The 8,548-nt window shown below is 35.7% G+C and overlaps 1 protein-coding gene across 2 annotated transcripts in view; it reads left to right on the top strand.

Moving 5' to 3' along the window:
• Positions 1 to 5,110: 5,110 nt before the first annotated feature.
• Positions 5,111 to 8,548, top strand: part of LOC126822033 (beta-1,3-galactosyltransferase 1) — a 33,230-nt gene continuing 29,792 nt past the window's right edge. Inside the window, exon 1 of one of the 2 annotated variants that reach the window (XM_050550758.2) lies at positions 5,111 to 5,215. The gene's annotated coding sequence lies outside the window, so the exon portion shown is untranslated. The remainder of the gene's footprint in view (positions 5,216 to 8,548) is intronic. The other variant, XM_056101965.1, reaches the window with a different exon arrangement.

Here is an 8,548-nt window from a genome sequence, read left to right as displayed (position 1 = left end):
AACCTCGGATTCGAAACCACGCCAGTTGACTCAATGACAGGCCTTATGATACAGTGCGTACGTGCTAACCATTCGGCCATCCACCCCCCTACCACCACCACCCCCCATAATGGATATTAAAATCTCCGACAATAATTGTAGAATTCTCCCCTTTCTTGTCAATTATATCTACCATAGCTGAAAATTCATCGGTGAAAAAAATTGTTTGTTATTTTTTTTCTTTGAGGGTGGTAATTTGTATATAATCCTAAAAGACTTACTATCAGCACTTAAATTACTGTTCCAAGCACCAAAAGAGTTGTTTTGCCATGTGTGACTACAACTGGGTTATTTTGCTCTGATTTCTTCAAATATGATATTTGAAACTTGTGTATTGTGTAACTAAGAACTACGTGATTACTGTGTGAAAACGCGGGGAGATTTTTAGGAGAAATTTTGGATTATCATGTTTTTGGATAGAACATTGCAGTTCAATATGGACATGTTTGTGCTATTTTTAGTATCGGCTTTGTCCTTGTCAATACTACTAGTCTGAACCTTGTGAACTGTCAAGACTAAATACTATTTGAACGAACAATAGAGTTAACAATGTTGTGACTTTTACCATATTCCTGAAGCAATGTACTGATAGCACGATCTTGGGGTTTTGACGAAGTGTGTCTATTGTAAACTGACGGCTTAACGGGAATGACCACCTAATAAAACCGCAATGTTTGTTAGTACTGATATCAAGTAAAATTGTACGTGTTGATGCATCAGGAGCAAACATCAATACTCGCTAATGGTTAGCGTATGCGCACTGTATCATAAGGCCTGTCATTGGGTCAACTGGCGTGGTTTCGAATTCCACCTAATAAAACCGCAATGTTTGTTAGTACTGATATCAAGTAAAATTGTACGTGTTGATGCATCAGGAGCAAACATCAATACTCGCTAATGGTTAGCACATGCGCACTGTATCATAAGGCCTGTCATTGGGTCAACTGGCGTGGTTTCGAATTCCCGGTTGTACGTGAAATGACCTAGTTTGTGTCGAGTGGACGTTAAACCCCATCATTGGCTGCACTTTCATGAATAAGCAATCTCGGGCAATGAAATTAAGCACGTGGTACATAACTGAAAACGGCGACATTATTAAGTCTATATATTGCATTAAAATATGACTTGTTGATTTAGAGTCAAATCGACTATTGGCATGATGTAAACATATCGACATAGTTTTTGTCGTTTAGAGGTGAATTTAATGTGTCGAGTCGACTTATTAAGTCGATTTTTTGTAATATAACTCATGAAGTTGACATATTTTAGTTCGATGTGTTGCGATATTATCTCAATAAGTAGTGACCCAAATACGCTTCCATAGCAAAATTGTCTTTTCAGAGATAAAATCTTCATAACAATTACAATATGTTAACATATTACCAACTTAATATTGCGGTATTTATCGCGCTATTGACCCCTATACGCTTCCATGCCTAACAACCACCATAATGAAGATCTACTCAGAAAGAAATGTCAACACTGGTTTGTTTGTCAGTAAACATCAAAACCTTCAAAATTATTCCACAATTTCTACCCGAAAAGCCGACGGATGGGAATTATGTAACAAACCAAATCGCGCTATACGTGGATATAGAGGGGATCTGTCCCTGCTTTCCTATTGGCAATTTCTTTTCCTTTTTTGGTTTGGGGGGGGGGGGGGTGTCTCTCAGATTAATAACCGAAATTCTGTATAAAATTGCAATATTGCTATTGTTTAGTTAGCTTTCCGCTTTATGGGTTCTCTTCCGGCGTGGTTTCCTCTTGTCGGTGATGCAGGATGGAGGGCCTGACAAGGACAGCTGTCTAGTCGTTCGGATGGGACGGAAAGCCGAGGTCACGTGTACACATTGGCGTGCACATAAAAGATCCCTTGGCAGTTGGAATTCGATATAAGAGTAGGCCGTAGCGCCGCTGCCCGGGCAAAATTTCCCTCATAACACACTGTATGGCGTATGCCCGTCTTATTAGCCCAGAGGAGCAGAACAGTAGGACGTTAAACTCCATTTCATTTCATTTATGGGTTGTCATAATACTACACGTTCCCACGATTATAAATCAGACTCGAGGCCTACCCTTACTAGTTGAAAATTTTTAAATATAACTATTATTTTTAAGAATGTTTTGGATATCGTTTCGCCCAGCTGGTCGTCATTGTTTAGAAACAATAAATGTGCAATTTGTGTACAACTGAGTGTCATTTATATAAACTGTCATAAGGTGCACTGAGTATATTAATAATTAAAATAACCATTAATATATAAAAACGTAATAAAAGTTTGCATTTTACCCAGTTTCAAATAGCTAAAAGAAATTTATTTTGTTCGTTCTGCACGACTGTCTTTCATTTCTTGCTTCTCTTTCTCTGAAATATTGCACCAAATTGCCCGGGTTTTTTATTTGTCTAAAAATCACTACCTTTTTAAAAAAAAAAAGTCCCCAAATATGTTGTCCTCGATTCGCTTCATGGATAATTATGGATAATTGAAATTTTAATAAAGCCGCGTAATACCGACACTGGTAAGGTATATGAAAGCATGTCATATATTATATAAAAACGTGAAAAGTATATTTGCATTTACCAAGCTTCAAGAACTCCTAACATATCTTTATCGAAAATGTTGTATGCACATATGAAACTGAAGCAAAGAATGTAACAAACTCTTTTAAGAGCGTTGAATATGATAAAATGCCCATTTTAAAGCTAGCGCTGTAAGATATGATATGACATATTTTGTTATTTTGGGTGATAAAACACGTATCAATCACCAAGAAAATAACATTTTTTTACCAACTGTTCAGAAAATGGAAGAAAACTTAATTTAGAGTGATCCTGTATTTGTAGGTGTTTTTTTTTCAATTCGGTCTAGATTTGCCAAGACAAATAATTCCTGGTAATCTCACCAATTGATAAGCATCTTGTGGCGAGGTGATTAAGGTTGTTGATTAGGTAATCAAGTTTAGTTTGTTGATCATCATGGACGCCGCCGCACGATCATAATATTAATCAGATTGGTGTACAATTGGCTAAAGTATTTATAATATATACGGGGATCACGTGGCTAAGTGAGTTAGACGCTGGCTCGCTAGCCTAGAGGTCGGGTGTTCGATTCCTGCATTGGCCGAGAAAGTTCATCCAGATTTTCCGGCGTGATTCCCCCTTGTCAGTGATACAGGACGGAGGGCCTGACAAGGCGGCTGTCTAGTTGTTCGGATGGGACGAAAAACCGAGGTCCCGTGTACACATTGGCGTGCACTAAAAGATCCTTTGACAGTTGGAATTCGATATAAGTGTAGGCCGTAGTGCCGCTGTCCGGGCAAAATTGCCCTCATAGCACACTGTACTATGGCATATGCCCAGTTCGGAGCAGAACAGTAGGACGTTAAACCCCATTTCATTTCATTTCATTTATAATATATACTGGCTTTAAGTACAAACGATTTTGATATGACCATTTTATCTGCTCTTAAACCATAGTGTTTTAGATAATAAATCAGACGAATAAAACGCAAATAACGAGAAGACAAACCAAATGTGGAGTGAAATTAATAAAAGCAATATAAATTTTGGGACAGTATGCTAATTTTAGAAAGACTTTTAATTTGTAACAGTCCTCTATATTTGCTCGGGGCAATTACGACGACCATTTCCTAACTCTGTATCATTAACTGACAAGCATAACTGGCTATATAATCCAGATATCCCTTGCAATGTAATGTGAAATGCGATATGAAATCCTTGGCTATTATATTTCTCTACCTATAGAGAGAATAAAAACTGAAATACTACAGAAGAAACTAGTCCAGTTGGTTTTGCGATTTGAACCCATATAAGAATTTGCTACTTTGGAAACAAACTTTGATGAGTGAAACTTGTTCAACAATATGCCACTGAATTTATGGAAAATACGAAGGCTTATACGTGTATATAAGCAGTATGATAATTCAGGATTTGTGACGAAATGTTAATATAAATAAAGCCTACATTTAACAGTTACTTAATACCCACTAAAAGAGGACCATTGTGTAATCGAATTGTTTACTGTCTTCGCTACATAACCAATAAATAGCTCGAACAGGTCAGAACATAGAAAGCCACCAAATGCGATGGCCAATAATTAAAAAAAAAACTACCCACATACTACACCCCCGCCATGTTACATTGTTGTACTTTGTTTGTTTCGCTTGATGTCAATATTTCGATGGGCAGAATTTAAACTATAGTTTAATGTACACAAGTAACGACAAATACATTCTGAAAATGGGCACTCTCTCAATTAAGTTACGTAACAAACATGGCTTTTAAAATTAGATTTTTACATCTTGGGGTCCTTCCTCCCGAATACAATGTTTTGAGAGGGATATGAAACAAATTTTTGATAGATTAATTTGATATTAGATTGAATTTTCAAGATACTAACTTGAATTTTTAAAACACTAACATGAACTTTCAAGATATTAACTTGCATTTTCAAGATATTTACTTGAAACGAAAGGCTCAGGTCTGTAGTGCGCAAAGAGCATGTATGTTGTTGTTGTTTGTTAGTTGTATTTTACGTCCGCTTCCACCGTGGTGTATGGGGACCTATTCTTATTTAAGATGTGTGTGTGTGAGTGAGAGAGAGAGAGGGGGTTAGCGTCCACTCGACACAAGGTCTGTCATTGAGTCAACTGGAGGTGGTTTCGATTCCCCGGCTGTACGTGACAAGGAGTAGGGTCGCCTGTCCAACCTCGTGGGTTTTCTCCGATTTCCTCCCACTGCTAAAGACCCCTATCCGCAAGCGAATTATTGAAATAAAATTGAACCATGTGTTACTCCCGAAATGACCTGGTTTATGTCGAGTGGACGTTAAACCCCATTTCTCTCTATCTCTCTTAGTTAGTTTTAAATAATTTTTGAAGATGACTGTTTATTAAATTTTGTAATTAAAATTATGATCATTAATAGACTAATTCTGGTAGAAAAAAATATTCAAACATGGTTTCAATCGCTGTTACCCCGCCGTCAGTCAAACAGCTGAATTTGTGAATTTTGCCTTTGACATTGTTGTTCCACTCTGTTGACTATCATCAGACAACAACGCTAACCTGCGCTTTATAAAACTGACATATGTAATATGATAGCATACAGGGTTTAACATGGCAGATATTAAAGCAAAATCCGTGCTTTAGTCTGGTAAGATATCTGATATTTTTTTATCTATTTAAAATGACTAGAAATCGTTGATTTTGTTGGATGACATTCTGTTGTTATATAGGTTGGCGTATTTAGTAGGATTGTGTGATGTTTTCGTTATCATTGAACCCATGCAAACAAAGCGGGTTCACATAACGTCCAAGATCAGTTTAATACATTTGGACCTAAATCAAGGTGTGTTGACTTTTTTAAACTACTCCAATGATGATAACCCCTTATTTCAACTTTGGCAAACGTAAAAATACAATAATATTACAAAGTCGTCTTCGTATCTCTTGCAGTGACCTCAATAGGCATAAATTTTTAAGGCATATTTCGGACAGCCCCGAGTGTGATTGCGGTCATTTCTTCGAAGATACCGATCATTTTCTTTTACATTAAGTGCTCCTTACATTCTGATGCACGCAAAATATCTATAAATCTTTTACCACCCAATTTTATCAATATACGTAATCTGTTACACGGTGTAAGCAACAAATATATTTTGTTAGCAGTCTTTGAAAATGTCCACTTGTTTTTGACAGCCGCAGGTTTGAAATCAGTGTAACATCTATATCGATGATAATCAAATGCGAACATGAACAAATGCGTAGCCAATGTGTAAATATGTATATACAAAAGGTTGTTGATTAAAGATACATTATGGGAGATTAGGTAAAAAGCTGACAGTTCTCACTATAATAATTCAAAACTAGATAATGTAAAGGGAGTTTGCGATTGAGAATTTTGCGATTGAATTTTCTGCCTAGCCTCGATCATCATTACTAAAGTCGGTACGATTGTCTCGATTATCCATTTCATGATTAAATCATGAATGAAAGTTGAGCAGCAAATCGGATCCTAATCCAGTAAATATCGCAGGCTAGCGATGACTTCGAGAGTTCATTAAGGTCCGGGCAAGTTATCGTCAACAATTTCTTGGGAACGCTCTAACGCCAAAAGTTATCATCCAATTGTTTTAAAATTGATATATGTGAGATGAAGAAGCCTATTTAATTTCAATAATTTCAGTTTATAACGTCTAGAGTTATGACCCTTGTTTCACTTTGTTGAACCCTGTGAACGCTCTAATGCCAAATGTTAACATCGGATCTTTGTGAAATTTATAAGCAATATTTAAATTAGGGAAACGAAGAAGCCTATTTAATTTCAGCAATTTCCGTTTATTACTTCTAGAGTTATGGCCCTTGTTTCACTTTGTTTAACCTTGTGAACGCTCTAACCCCAAAAGCTATTATTCTATCTTTCTGAAAATTATATGCATTATTTAAATTAGTGAAACGAAGAAGCCTATTGAATTTCAGTAATTTCCGTTAACTACATCTAGAGTTATGGTCCTTGTTTCACTTTGTTGAATCTTGTGAACCCTCTAATGACAACAGTTATCATCCGATCCGTTTGAAATTGATATGCATCATTTAAATTAGTGACACGAAGACGCCTGTTGAATTTCTGCAATTTCCGTTTATTACGCCGTAGGTTATGGCCCTTGTTTCACTTTGTTTAACTTTGTGAACTCTCTAACCCCAAAAGTTATCCTATCTTTCTGAAATTTATATGCATTATTTACATTAGTGAAACGAAGAAGCCTATTGAATTTCAGCAATTTCTGTGTATTACGTCTAGAGTTATGGCCCTTGTTTCAATTTATTGAACCTTGTGAACGCTCTAACGCCAAAAGTTATCATCCGATCTTTCTGAAATTTATATGCAATATTTATATTAGTGAAACGAAGAAGATTATTGAATTTCAGCAACTTCTGTGTATTACGTCTAGAGTTATGGCCCTTGTTTCACTTTATTGAACTTTGTGAATGCTCTAACATCAAAGGTTATCTGCCGATTTGTATGAAATTTACATGCGTCATTTAAATTAGTAAAGAGAAGAATCCTATTGAATTTCAGCAATTTCCGTTTATTACTTCTAGAATTATTGCCCTTGTTGCATTTTGTTCAACCTTGTTTATGCTAGATTGATGAAAGTTATCATCCGATATGTATGAAATTTATATGCATCATTTAAATTTGTGAAACGAAAAAGCCTGTCAAATTTCAACAATTTCTGTAGATTACTTCCAGAGTTGAGACTCTTGTTTCAATTTGTAGAATCTTGTGAACCCTCAAACGCCAAAAATTATAATCTGATTTGTATGGAACTGTCTTGTAAATTACCTACAAAGGTATAAATATGCGACAACCCTTGTCGACCGCCCGGACGATTTAGCCGCTGTGGGCGTATGTTTCGTTGCCTGGCAACCTATCTTTAAATTATGATAATATGAAAGTTTCAGAACATTATTTGTATATTAGAAAAGAGCAATGAACGTGGTTTTCAGTGATATATGTAACGTGATATCTGGAATTTCGTAATATGACCTGTATATCCATTTTAAATACCCCATACCCTCGTCATTTAATAGGGTTTTCTATCACCCGACGTTTTTCAATGTATGCACACATGAATGTGCCAGAAAATTATGTACATATTTAAAAAAGGCAATGAATGTGCTTTTCAGTTATAGGTTACATGATATTTGGAATTTCGTATTGAGACCGTATTTTAACAAACACCCCCACCCCCACTCACACAGTCATTTAACAGAGGTTAGTACCATACATATCATACGAATATGCCAGAAAATTATTTACATATTTACAACGAGAAATAACATGCAACATGATATCGTATCAAGATCCGTATTTTGAGGTTGAAGTACCCCCCCCCCCCCTTTGTAATCATAGTAATAGAGAATAGTACCATCCAAATTTGATCGTTTGTCAAGGTTAAATAAATGTCTTATAGTGTGCGGCTGAACGAAAATTTAAAATGTGACACGTCAAAAACAGCATTTACCAATAAAACATTTGTCATTTGACGTTTTACATTTAACTTGAACTTAAAGCGAGAATTTCAAATTTTCTGAGAAAGTCAAAACGTAATTATTTCTATGTCTTTTGCTCAATAGGTTGTCAACTCACAATTATACGATCATAGGTGTCATTCTCACACTTAAAACTCATTTACACAGGAAATAATAACACAATAACCCCCCTTGTTTTCTATTCTCCACCATGGAGTAGCTTTTTTCAAACGTTTGAAAATCAAGAGGAAAATGATATTTTTGCCAATTTCTCAGCTGGCAATAGTGAATTATAGGATTAATAGGATTATTCTTTAACAAGGTAGGACTGTTTATGGATACCATCTATTTTCAGGCTTTATTTTAATAAATTTTAAATATATAACTTAAAAATTTGCAATTTCCGCTTTAAAGGTATTAGGACTTTGTACATTTTACCTTTCACACATAA

This window comes from Patella vulgata, chromosome 1, assembly GCF_932274485.2.
Source record: "Patella vulgata chromosome 1, xgPatVulg1.2, whole genome shotgun sequence".
NCBI lineage: Eukaryota > Metazoa > Mollusca > Gastropoda > Patellidae > Patella > Patella vulgata.
This window is presented reverse-complemented; position numbering and strand designations above follow the sequence as displayed.